This window comes from Schistocerca americana, chromosome 6, assembly GCF_021461395.2.
Source record: "Schistocerca americana isolate TAMUIC-IGC-003095 chromosome 6, iqSchAmer2.1, whole genome shotgun sequence".
Taxonomy (NCBI): domain Eukaryota; kingdom Metazoa; phylum Arthropoda; class Insecta; order Orthoptera; family Acrididae; genus Schistocerca; species Schistocerca americana.
In genome coordinates this window covers 652,443,852-652,457,098 of record NC_060124.1, presented here as the reverse complement: position 1 = coordinate 652,457,098, position 13,247 = coordinate 652,443,852, and positions in this window count along the sequence as shown.

The window sequence follows — 13,247 nt, the reverse complement described above, 5'->3', positions numbered from 1 at the left end:
CCATCGTCATTAGGAAGCCCTGAGCGTTACAATTAACAATCAATTTCGCGTCGGATTCGAAAATCTAGACTCACAGGAGAGCGACCATATGGAGCCCGAGGCAGCAATATACCCTTGTAGACAAGTTGACTGGAGGCCGATATATTGACTCTCGACGCAATTTGAGTGTTCCATCGTCATTAGGAGGCGGTGAACGTTACAATTAACTAGCATTTTTAAGTCGGAAACGAAAATCTAGACTCACAGGAGACGGACCATATGCTGCCCGAGGCGGCAATATCCCCTAGGAGACAAGTCGTCTGGAGGCCGATGTATTGAATCTTGACGCAATTTGAGTTTTCCATCTTCATTAGGAGGCTCTGAGCGATACAATTTACCATCAGTTATGCATCGGATTCGGAAATCTAGACTCACTGGGGAGCGACCATAAGGTGCCCGAGGCAGCAATACACCCTTGGAGACAAGTCGGCTGGAGGACGATGTTGTGAATCTCGACGCAATTTGAGGGTTCCATCGTCACTAGGAGGCCCTGAACGTTACAATTAACAATCATTTTTGCGTAGAATTAGAAAATCTAGACTCACAGGAGAACGACCATAAGGTGCCCGAGGCAGCAATATCCCGTTGGAGACAAGTTGGCTGGAGGACGATGTATTGAATCTCGACCCAATTTGAGTGTTCCATCGTCATTAGGAGGCCCTGTGCGTTACAATTAACTATCAGTTTCGCATCGGATTCGAAAATCTAGACTCACAGGAGACGGACCACATGGAGCCCGAGGCAGCAATATACCCCTTTTAGACAAGTCGGCTGGAGGCCGATGTATTGACTCTCGACGCAATTTGAATGTTCCATCGTCATTAGCTGGCGGTGAACGTTACAATTAACTATCATTTTTGCGTCGGATTGGAAAATCTAGACTCACAGGAGACGGACCATATGGTGTCCGAGGCAGCAATATCCCGTTGGAGACAAGTCGGCTGGAGCCCGATGTATTGAATCTCGACGCAATTTGAGTGTTCCATCGTCATTAGGAGGCCCTGAATATTACTATTAACAATCAGTATGCGTCGGATTCTAAAATATAGTCTTACAGGGGAACGACAATAAGGTGCCCGAGTCAGCAATAGACCCTTGGAGACAAATCGGCTGAATGTCGATGTATGGAATTTCGACGCAATTTGAGTGTTCCATCGTCATTAGGAAGCCCTGAACGTTACAATTAACTATCAGTTTCACGTCGGATACGAAAATCTAGACTCACAGGAGACGGACCATATGGTGCCTGAGGCAGCATTATCACCTTGGAGACAAGTCGGCTGGAGGACGATGTATTGAATCTAGACGCAATTTGAGTGCTCCATTGTCATTAGGAGGCACTGAACGTTACAATTAACAATCATTTTTGCGTCGAATTAGAAAATCTAGACTCACAGGAGAACGACCATAAGGTGCCAGAGGCAGCAAAGACCCTTGGAGACAAATCGGCTGAAGGACGAAGTATTGAATATCGACGGAATTTGAGTGTTCCATCGTCACTAGGAGGCCCTGAACGTTACAATTCAGTATCAGTTTTGCGTCGGATTCGAAAACGTAGTATCGCCGGAGACGGACCATGTGGTGCCCGAGGCAGCAATATCCCCTTGGAAACATGTCGGCTGGAGGCCGATGTATTGAATCTCGACGCAATTTGAGTGTTCCATCGCCATTAGGAGGCCCTGAACATTACAATTAACTATCAGTTTCGCGTCGGATTCTAAAATCTAGACTTACAGGGGATCGACAATAAGGTGCCCGAGGCAGCAATAGACCCTTGGTGTCAAATCGGCTGAATGTCGATGTATTGAATTTCGACGCAATGTGAGTGTTCCATCGTCATTAGGAAGCACTGAACGTTACAATTAACTATCAGTTTCGCGTCGGATACGAAAATCTAGACTCACAGGAGACGGTCCATATGGTGCCCGAGGCAGCATTATCCCCTTGGAGACAAGTCGACTGGAGGACGATGTATTGAATCTTGACGCAATTTGAGTGTTCCATGTTTATTAGGAGGCTCTGAGCGTTACAATTAACTATCAGTTATGTGTAGGATTCGAAAATCTAGACTCACAGGAGAACGACCACAAGGTATCCGAGGCAGCAATAGACATTTGGAGACAAGTCGGCTGTAGGCCGATGTATTGAATCTCGACGCATTTTGAGTGTTCCATCGTCATTAGGAGGCTCTGAACGTTGCAATTAACTATCAGTTATGCTTCGGATTCCAATATCTAGACTCACAGGTGATCGACCATAAGGTGCCCGAGGCAGCAATAGACCCTTGGAGACAAGTCGGCTGGAGGCCGATGTATTGAATCTCGACGCAATTAGAGTGTTCCATCGTCATTAGGAGGCCCTGAACGATACAATTAACTATCAATATCGCGTCGGAGACGAAAATCTAGACTCACAGGAGACGGACCACATGGAGCCCGAGGCAGCAATATCCCGTTGGAGACAAGTCGTCTGGAGGACGAGGTATTGATACTCGACGCAATTTGAGTGTTCCATCGTCATTAAAAGCCCTGAGCGTTACAATTAACAATAAATTTCGCGTTGGATTCGAAAATCTAGACTCACAGGAGAGCGACCATATGGAGCCCGAGGCAGCAATATCCCCATGGAGACAAATCGGCTGGAGGACGATGTATTGAATCTCGACGAACTTTGAGTGTTCCATCGTCATTAGGAGGCCCTGAACGTTACTATTAACTATCAGTTTCGCGTCGGATTCGAAAATCTAGAGTCACAGGAGAAGGACATTATGGTGCCCGAGGCAGCAATATCCCGTTGGATACAAGTCGGCTGGAGGACGATGTATTGAATCTCGACGCAGTTTGTGTGTTCCATCGTCATTAGAAGGCGCTAAACGTTACATGTAACTATCAGTTATGCGTCGGATTCGAAAACCTAGACTCACAGGAGAGCGACCATATGGAGCCCGAGGCAGCAATATCCCCATGGAGTCAAGTCGGCTGGAGGCCGATGTATTGAATCTCGACGCAATTTAAGTGTTCCATCGTCATTAGGAGGCCCTGAACGTTCCAATTAACTATCAGTTTCGCGTCGGATTCGAAAATCTACACTCACGGGAGACGGACCATATGGTGCCCGAGGCAGCATTATCCCCTTGGAGACAAGTCGGCTGCAGGCCGATGTATTGAATCTCGACGGAATTTGAGTGTTCCATCGTCATTAGGAGGCCCTGAACGTTACAATTAACAATCATTTTTGCGTCGAATTGGAAAATCTAGACTCACAGGAGAACGACCATAAGGTGCCAGAGGCAGCAAAGACCCTTGGAGACAAATCGGCTGAAACACGAAGTATTGAATATCGACGGAATTTGAGTGTTCCATCGTCACTAGGAGGCCCTGAACGTTACAATTCACTATCAGTTTTGCGTCGGATTCGAAAACGTAGTATCGCCGGAGACGGACCATGTGGTGCCCGAGGCAGCAATATCCCCTTGGAAACATGTCGGCTGGAGGCCGATGTATTGAATCTCGACGCAATTTGAGTGTTCCATCGCCATTAGGAGGCCCTGAACATTACAATTAACTATCAGTTTCGCGTCGGATTCTAAAATCTAGACTTACAGGGGAACGACAATAAGGTGCCCGAGGCAGCAATAGACCCTTGGTGTCAAATCGGCTGAATGTCGATGTATTGAATTTCGACGCAATGTGAGTGTTCCATCGTCATTAGGAAGCACTGAACGTTACAATTAACTATCAGTTTCGCGTCGGATACGAAAATCTAGACTCACAGGAGACGGTCCATATGGTCCCCGAGGCAGCATTATCCCCTTGGAGACAAGTCGACTGGAGGACGATGTATTGAATCTTGACGCAATTTGAGTGTTCCATGTTTATTAGGAGGCTCTGAGCGTTACAATTAACTATCAGTTATGTGTAGGATTCGAAAATCTAGACTCACAGGAGAACGACCACAAGGTATCCGAGGCAGCAATAGACATTTGGAGACAAGTCGGCTGTAGGCCGATGTATTGAATCTCGACGCATTTTGAGTGTTCCATCGTCATTAGGAGGCTCTGAACGTTGCAATTAACTATCAGTTATGCTTCGGATTCCAATATCTAGACTCACAGGAGTTCGACCATAAGGTGCCCGTGGCAGCAATAGACCCTTGGAGACAAGTCGGCTGGAGGCCGATGTATTGAATCTCGACGCAATTAGAGTGTTCCATCGTCATTAGGAGGCCCTGAACGATACAATTAACTATCAATATCGCGTCGGAGACGAAAATCTAGACTCACAGGAGACGGACCACAAGGAGCCCGAGGCAGCAATATCCCGTTGGAGACAAGTCGTCTGGAGGACGAGGTATTGATACTCGACGCAATTTGAGTGTTCCATCGTCATTAGGAAGCCCTGAGCGTTACAATTAACAATAAATTTCGCGTCGGATTCGAAAATCTAGACTCACAGGAGAGCGACCATATGGAGCCCGAGGCAGCAATATCCCCATGGAGACAAGTCGGCTGGAGGACGATGTATTGAATCTCGACGAACTTTGAGTGTTCCATCGTCATTAGGAGGCCCTGAACGTTACTATTAACTATCAGTTTCGCGTCGGATTCGAAAATCTAGAGTCACAGGAGAAGGACCATATGGTGCCCGAGGCAGCAATATCCCGTTGGATACAAGTCGGCTGGAGGACGATGTATTGAATCTCGAAGCAGTTTGAGTGTTCCATCGTCATTAGAAGGCGCTAAACGTTACATGTAACTATCAGTTATGCGTCGGATTCGAAAACCTAGACTCACAGGAGAGCGACCATATGGAGCCCGAGGCAGCAATATCCCCATGGAGTCAAGTCGGCTGGAGGCCGATGTATTGAATCTCGACGCAATTTAAGTGTTCCATCGTCATTAGGAGGCCCTGAACGTTCCAATTAACTATCAGTTTCGCGTCGGATTCGAAAATCTGCACTCACGGGAGACGGACCATATGGTGCCCGAGGCAGCATTATCCCCTTGGAGACAAGTCGGCTGCAGGCCGATGTATTGAATCTCGACGGAATTTGAGGGTTCCATCGTCATTAGGAGGCCCTGAACGTTACAATTAACAATCATTTTTGCGTCGAATTAGAAAATCTAGACTCCCAGGAGAACGACCATAAGGTGCCAGAGGCAGCAATAGACCCTTTGAGACAAATCGGCTGAAACACGAAGTATTGAATATCGACGGAATTTGAGTGTTCCATCGTCACTAGGAGGCCCTGAACGTTACAATTCACTATCAGTTTTGCGTCGGATTCGAAAACGTAGTATCGCCGGAGACGGACCATGTGGTGCCCGAGGCAGCAATATCCCCTTGGAAACATGTCGGCTGGAGGCCGATGTATTGAATCTCGACGCAATTTGAGTGTTCCATCGCCATTAGGAGGCCCTGAACATTACAATTAACTATCAGTTTCGCGTCGGATTCTAAAATCTAGACTTACAGGGGAACGACAATAAGGTGCCCGAGGCAGCAATAGACCCTTGGTGTCAAATCGGCTGAATGTCGATGTAATGAATTTCGACGCAATTTGAGTGTTCCATCGTCATTAGGAAACACTGAACGTTACAATTAACTATCAGTTTCGCGTCGGATACGAAAATCTAGACTCACAGGAGACGGACCATATGGTGCCCGAGGCAGCATTATCCCCTTGGAGACAAGTCGACTGGAGGACGATGTATTGAATCTTGACGCAATTTGAGTGTTCCATGTTTATTAGGAGGCTCTGAGCGTTACAGTTAACTATCAGGTTATGTGTAGGATTCGAAAATCTAGACTCACAGGAGAACGACCACAAGGTTTCCGAGGCAGCAATAGACATTTGGAGACAAGTCGGCTGTAGGCCGATGTATTGAATCTCGACGCATTTTGAGTGTTCCATCGTCATTAGGAGGCTCTGAACGTTGCAATTAACTATCAGTTATGCGTCGGATTCCAATATCTAGACTCACAGGAGATCGACCATAAGGTGCCCGAGGCAGCAATAGACCCTTGGAGACAAGTCGGCTGGAGGCCGATGTATTGAATCTCGACACAATTAGAGTGTTCCATCGTCATTAGGAGGCCCTGAACGATACAATTAACTATCAATTTCGCTTCGGAGACGAAAATCTAGACTCACAGGAGACGGACCACATGGAGCCCGAGGCAGCAATATCCCGTTGGAGACAAGTCGTCTGGAGGACGAGGTATTGAATCTTGACGCAATTTGAGTGATCCATCGTCATTAGGAAGCCCTGAGCGTTACAATTAACAATAAATTTCGCGTCGGATTCGAAAATCTAGACTCACAGGAGAGCGACCATATGGAGCCCGAGGCAGCAATATCCCCATGGAGACAAGTCGGCTGGAGGACGATGTATTGAATCACGACGAAATTTGAGTGTTCCATCGTCATTAGGAGGCCCTGAACGTTACTATTAACTATCAGTTTCGCGTCGGATTCGAAAATCTAGAGTCACAGGAGAAGGACCATATGGTGCCCGAGGCAGCAATATCCCGTTGGATACAAGTCGGCTGGAGGACGATGTATTGAATCTCGACGCAGTTTGAGTGTTCCATCGTCATTAGAAGGCGCTAAACCTTACATGTAACTATCAGTTAAGCGTCGGATTCGAAAATCTAGACTCACAAGAGAGCGACCATATGGAGCCAGAGGCAGCAATATCCCCATGGAGACAAGTCGGCTGGAGGACGATGTATTGAATCTTGACGCAATTTGAGTGTTCCATCTTCATTAGGAGGCTCTGAGCGTTACAATTAACTATCAGTTATGCGTCGAATTCGAAAATCTAGACCCACAGGAGAACGCCCATAAGGTGCCCGAGGCAGAAATAGACCCTTGGAGACAAGTCGACTGGAGGACGATGAATTGAATCTGGACGCAATTTGAGTGTTCCATCGTCATTAGGAGGCCCCGAACTTTACAATTAACTATCAGTTAAGTGTCGGATTCGAAAAACTAGACTCATAGGAGAACGACTACAAGGTGCCCGAGGCAGGAATAAACCCTTGGAGTCAAGTCGGCTGGAGGCCGATGTATTGAATCTCGACGCAATTTAAGTGTTCCATCGTCATTAGGAGGCGCTGAACGCTACAATTAACTATCAGTTTCGCGTCGGATTCGAAAATCTAGACCCACAGGAGACGGACCACAAGGAGCCCGAAGCAGCAATATCCCCTTGTAGACAAGTCGGCTGGAGGACGATGTATTGACTCTCGACGCAATTTGAGTGTTCCATCGTCATTAGGAGGCGCTAAACGTTACAATTAACTATCACTTTAGCGTCGGATTCGGACATCTACTCACCATAGAAATATCATAAGGTCCCCGAGACAGCAATATCCCCTTGGATACAAGTCGGCTGGAGGACGATGTATTGAATCTCGACGCAGTTTGAGTGTTCCATCGTCATTAGAAGGCGCTGAACGTTACATGTAACTATCAGTTATGCGTCGGATTCGAAAATCTAGACTCACAGGAGAACGACCATAAGGTGCCCGAGGTAGCAACAGACCCTTTTAGACAAGTCGGCTGGAGGCCGATGTATTGAATCTAGACGCAATTTGAGTTTTCCATCTTCATTAGGAGGCTCTGAGCGATACAATTAACCATCAGTTATGCATCGGATTCGGAAATCTAGACTCACAGGGGAGCGACCATAAGGTGCCCGAGGCAGCAATACACCCTTGGAGACAAGTCGGCTGGAGGACGATGTTGTGAATCTCGACGCAATTTGAGGGTTCCATCGTCACTAGGAGGCCCTGAACGTTACAATTAACAATCATTTTTGCGTAGAATTAGAAAATCTAGACTCACAGGAGAACGACCATAAGGTGCCCGAGGCAGCAATATCCCGTTGGAGACAAGTTGGCTGGAGGACGATGTATTGAATCTCGACCCAATTTGAGTGTTCCATCGTCATTAGGAGGCCCTGTGCGTTACAATTAACTATCAGTTTCGCATCGGATTCGAAAATCTAGACTCACAGGAGACGGACCACATGGAGCCCGAGGCAGCAATATACCCCTTTTAGACAAGTCGGCTGGAGGCCGATGTATTGACTCTCGACGCAATTTGAATGTTCCATCGTCATTAGCTGGCGGTGAACGTTACAATTAACTATCATTTTTGCGTCGGATTGGAAAATCTAGACTCACAGGAGACGGACCATATGGTGTCCGAGGCAGCAATATCCCGTTGGAGACAAGTCGGCTGGAGCCCGATGTATTGAATCTCGACGCAATTTGAGTGTTCCATCGTCATTAGGAGGCCCTGAATATTACTATTAACAATCAGTATGCGTCGGATTCTAAAATCTAGTCTTACAGGGGAACGACAATAAGGTGCCCGAGGCAGCAATAGACCCTTGGAGACAAATCGGCTGAATGTCGATGTATGGAATTTCGACGCAATTTGAGTGTTCCATCGTCATTAGGAAGCCCTGAACGTTACAATTAACTATCAGTTTCACGTCGGATACGAAAATCTAGACTCACAGGAGACGGACCATATGGTGCCTGAGGCAGCATTATCACCTTGGAGACAAGTCGGCTGGAGGACGATGTATTGACTCTCGACGCAATTTGAGTGTTCCATCGTCATTAGGAGGCGCTGAACGTTACAATTAACTATCAGTTTCGCGTCGGATACGAAAATCTACACGCACGGGAGACGGACCATATGGTGCCCGTGGCAGCATTATCCACATTGAGACACGTCGGCTGGAGGACGATGTATTGAATCTTGACGCAATCTGAGTGTTCCATCTTCATTAGGAGGCTCTGAGCGTTATAATTAACTATCAGTCATGCGTCGGATTTGAAAAACTAGACTCACAGGAGAACGACCATAAGGTGCCCGAGGCAGCAATAGACCCTTGAAGACAAGTCGGCTGGAGGCCGATGTATTGAATCTCGACGGAATTTAAGTGTTCCATCGTCATTAGGAGGCCCTGAACGTTACAATTAACAATCATTTTTGCGTCGAATTAGAAAATCTAGACTCACAGGAGAACGACCATAAGGTGCCAGAGGCAGCAAGGACCCTTGGAGATAAATCGGCTGAAGGACGAAGTATTGAATATCGACGGAATTTGAGTGTTCCATCGTCACTAGGAGGCCCTGAACGTTACAATTCACTACCAGTTTTGCGTCGGATTCGAAAACGTAGTATCGCCGGAGACGGACCATGTGGTGCCCGAGGCAGCAATATCCCCTTGGAAACATGTCGGCTGGAGGCCGATGTATTGAATCTCGACGCAATTTGAGTGTTCCATCGCCATTAGGAGGCCCTGAACATTACAATTAACTATCAGTTTCGCGTCGGATTCTAAAATCTAGACTTACAGGGGAACGACAATAAGGTGCCCGAGGCAGCAATTGACCCTTGGTGTCAAATCGGCTGAATGTCGATGTATTGAATTTCGACGCAATGTGAGTGTTCCATCGTCATTACGAAGCACTGAACGTTACAATTAACTATCAGTTTCGCGTCGGATACGAAAATCTAGACTCACAGGAGACGGTCCATATGGTGCCCGAGGCAGCATTATCCCCTTGGAGACAAGTCGACTGGAGGACGATGTATTGAATCTTGACGCAATTTGAGTGTCCCATGTTTATTAGGAGGCTCTGAGCGTTACAATTAACTATCAGTTATGAGTAGGATTCGAAAATCTAGACTCACAGGAGAACGACCACAAGGTATCCGAGGCAGCAATAGACATTTGGAGACAAGTCGGCTGTAGGCCGATGTATTGAATCTCGACGCATTTTGAGTGTTCCATCGTCATTAGGAGGCTCTGAACGTTGCAATTAACTATCAGTTATGCTTCGGATTCCAATATCTAGACTCACAGGAGATCGACCATAAGGTGCCCGAGGCAGCAATAGACCCTTGGAGACAAATCGGCTGGAGGCCGATGTATTGAATCTCGACGCAATTAGAGTGTTCCATCGTCATTAGGAGGCCCTGAACGATACAATTAACTATCAATTTCGCGTCGGAGACGAAAATCTAGACTCACAGGAGACGGACCACATGGAGCCCGAGGCAGCAATATCCCGTTGGAGACAAGTCGTCTGGAGGACGAGGTATTGATACTCGACGCAATTTGAGTGTTCCATCGTCATTAGGAAGCCCTGAGCGTTACAATTAACAATAAATTTCGCGTCGGATTCGAAAATCTAGACTCACAGGAGAGCGACCATATGGAGCCCGAGGCAGCAATATCCCCATGGAGACAAGTCGGCTGGAGGACGATGTATTGAATCTCGACGAACTTTGAGTGTTGCATCGTCATTAGGAGGCCCTGAACGTTACTATTAACTATCAGTTTCGCGTCGGATTCGAAAATCTAGAGTCACAGGAGAAGGACCATATGGTGCCCGAGGCAGCAATATCCCGTTGGATACAAGTCGGCTGGAGGACGATGTATTGAATCTCGACACAGTTTGAGTGTTCCATCGTCATTAGAAGGCGCTAAACGTTACATGTAACTATCAGTTATGCGTCGGATTCGAAAACCTAGACTCACAGGAGAGCGACCATATGGACCCCGAGGCAGCAATATCCCCATGGAGTCAAGTCGGCTGGAGGCCGATGTATTGAATCTCGACGCAATTTAAGTGTTCCATCGTCATTAGGAGGCCCTGAACGTTCCAATTAACTATCAGTTTCGCGTCGGATTCGAAAATCTACACTCACGGGAGACGGACCATATGGTGCCCGAGGCAGCATTATCCCCATGGAGACAAGTCGGCTGCAGGCCGATGTATTGAATCTCGACGGAATTTGAGTGTACCATCGTCATTAGGAGGCCCTGAACGTTACAATTAACAATCATTTTTGCGTCGAATTAGAAAATCTAGACTCCCAGGAGAACGACCATAAGGTGCCAGAGGCAGCAATAGACCCTTTGAGACAAATCGGCTGAAACACGAAGTATTGAATATCGACGGAATTTGAGTGTTCCATCGTCACTAGGAGGCCCTGAACGTTACAATTCACTATCAGTTTTGCGTCGGATTCGAAAACGTAGTATCGCCGGAGACGGACCATGTGGTGCCCGAGGCAGCTATATCCCCTTGGAAACATGTCGGCTGGAGGCCGATGTATTGAATCTCGGCGCAATTTGAGTGTTCCATCGCCATTAGGAGGCCCTGAACATTACAATTAACTATCAGTTTCGCGTCGGATTCTAAAATCTAGACTTACAGGGGAACGACAATAAGGTGCCCGAGGCAGCAATAGACCCTTGGTGTCAAATCGGCTGAATGTCGATGTAATGAATTTCGACGCAATTTGAGTGTTCCATCGTCATTAGGAAACACTGAACGTTACAATTAACTATCAGTTTCGCGTCGGATACGAAAATCTAGACTCACAGGAGACGGACCATATGGTGCCCGAGGCAGCATTATCCCCTTGGAGACAAGTCGACTGGAGGACGATGTATTGAATCTTGACGCAATTTGAGTGTTCCATGTTTATTAGGAGGCTCTGAGCGTTACAGTTAACTATCAGGTTATGTGTAGGATTCGAAAATCTAGACTCACAGGAGAACGACCACAAGGTATCCGAGGCAGCAATAGACATTTGGAGACAAGTCGGCTGTAGGCCGATGTATTGAATCTCGACGCATTTTGAGTGTTCCATCGTCATTAGGAGGCTCTGAACGTTGCAATTAACTATCAGTTATGCGTCGGATTCCAATATCTAGACTCACAGGAGATCGACCATAAGGTGCCCGAGGCAGCAATAGACCCTTGGAGACAAGTCGGCTGGAGGCCGATGTATTGAATCTCGACGCAATTAGAGTGTTCCATCGTCATTAGGAGGCCTTGAACGATACAATTAACTATCAATTTCTTGTCGGAGACGAAAATCTAGACTCACAGGAGACGGACCACATGGAGCCCGAGGCAGCAATATCCCGTTGGAGACAAGTCGTCTGGAGGACGAGGTATTGAATCTTGACGCAATTTGAGTGATCCATCGTCATTAGGAAGCCCTGAGCGTTACAATTAACAATAAATTTCGCGTCGGATTCGAAAATCTAGACTCACAGGAGAGCGACCATATGGAGCCCGAGGCAGCAATATCCCCATGGAGACAAGTCGGCTGGAGGACGATGTATTGAATCACGACGAAATTTGAGTGTTCCATCGTCATTAGGAGGCCCTGAACGTTACTATTGACTATCAGTTTCGCGTCGGATTCGAAAATCTAGAGTCACAGGAGAAGGACCATATGGTGCCCGAGGCAGCAATATCCCGTTGGATACAAGTCGGCTGGAGGACGATGTATTGAATCTCGACGCAATTTGAGTGTTCCATCGTCATTAGAAGGCGCTAAACGTTACATGTAACTATCAGTTATGCGTCGGATTCGAAAATCTAGACTCACAAGAGAGCGACCATATGGAGCCAGAGGCAGCAATATCCCCATGGAGACAAGTCGGCTGGAGGACGATGTATTGAATCTTGACGCAATTTGAGTGTTCCATCTTCATTAGGAGGCTCTGAGCGTTACAATTAACTATCAGTTATGCGTCGAATTCGAAAATCTAGACCCACAGGAGAACGCCCATAAGGTGCCCGAGGCAGAAATAGACCCTTGGGGACAAGTCGACTGGAGGACGATGAATTGAATCTGGACGCAATTTGAGTGTTCCATCGTCATTAGGAGGCCCCGAACTTTACAATTAACTATCAGTTAAGTGTCGGATTCGAAAAACTAGACTCATAGGAGAACGACTACAAGGTGCCCGAGGCAGGAATAAACCCTTGGAGTCAAGTCGGCTGGAGGCCGATGTATTGAATCTCGACGCAATTTAAGTGTTCCATCGTCATTAGGAGGCGCTGAACGTTACAATTAACTATCAGTTTCGCGTCGGATTCGAAAATCTAGACCCACAGGAGACGGACCACAAGGAGCCCGAAGCAGCAATATCCCCTTGTAGACAAGTCGGCTGGAGGACGATGTATTGACTCTCGACGCAATTTGAGTGTTCCATCGTCATTAGGAGGCGCTAAACGTTACAATTAACTATCATTTTAGCGTCGGATTCGAACATCTACTAACCATAGAAGGATCATAAGGTCCCCGAGACAGCAATATCCCCTTGGATACAAGTCGGCTGGAGGACGATGTATTGAATCTCGACGCAGTTT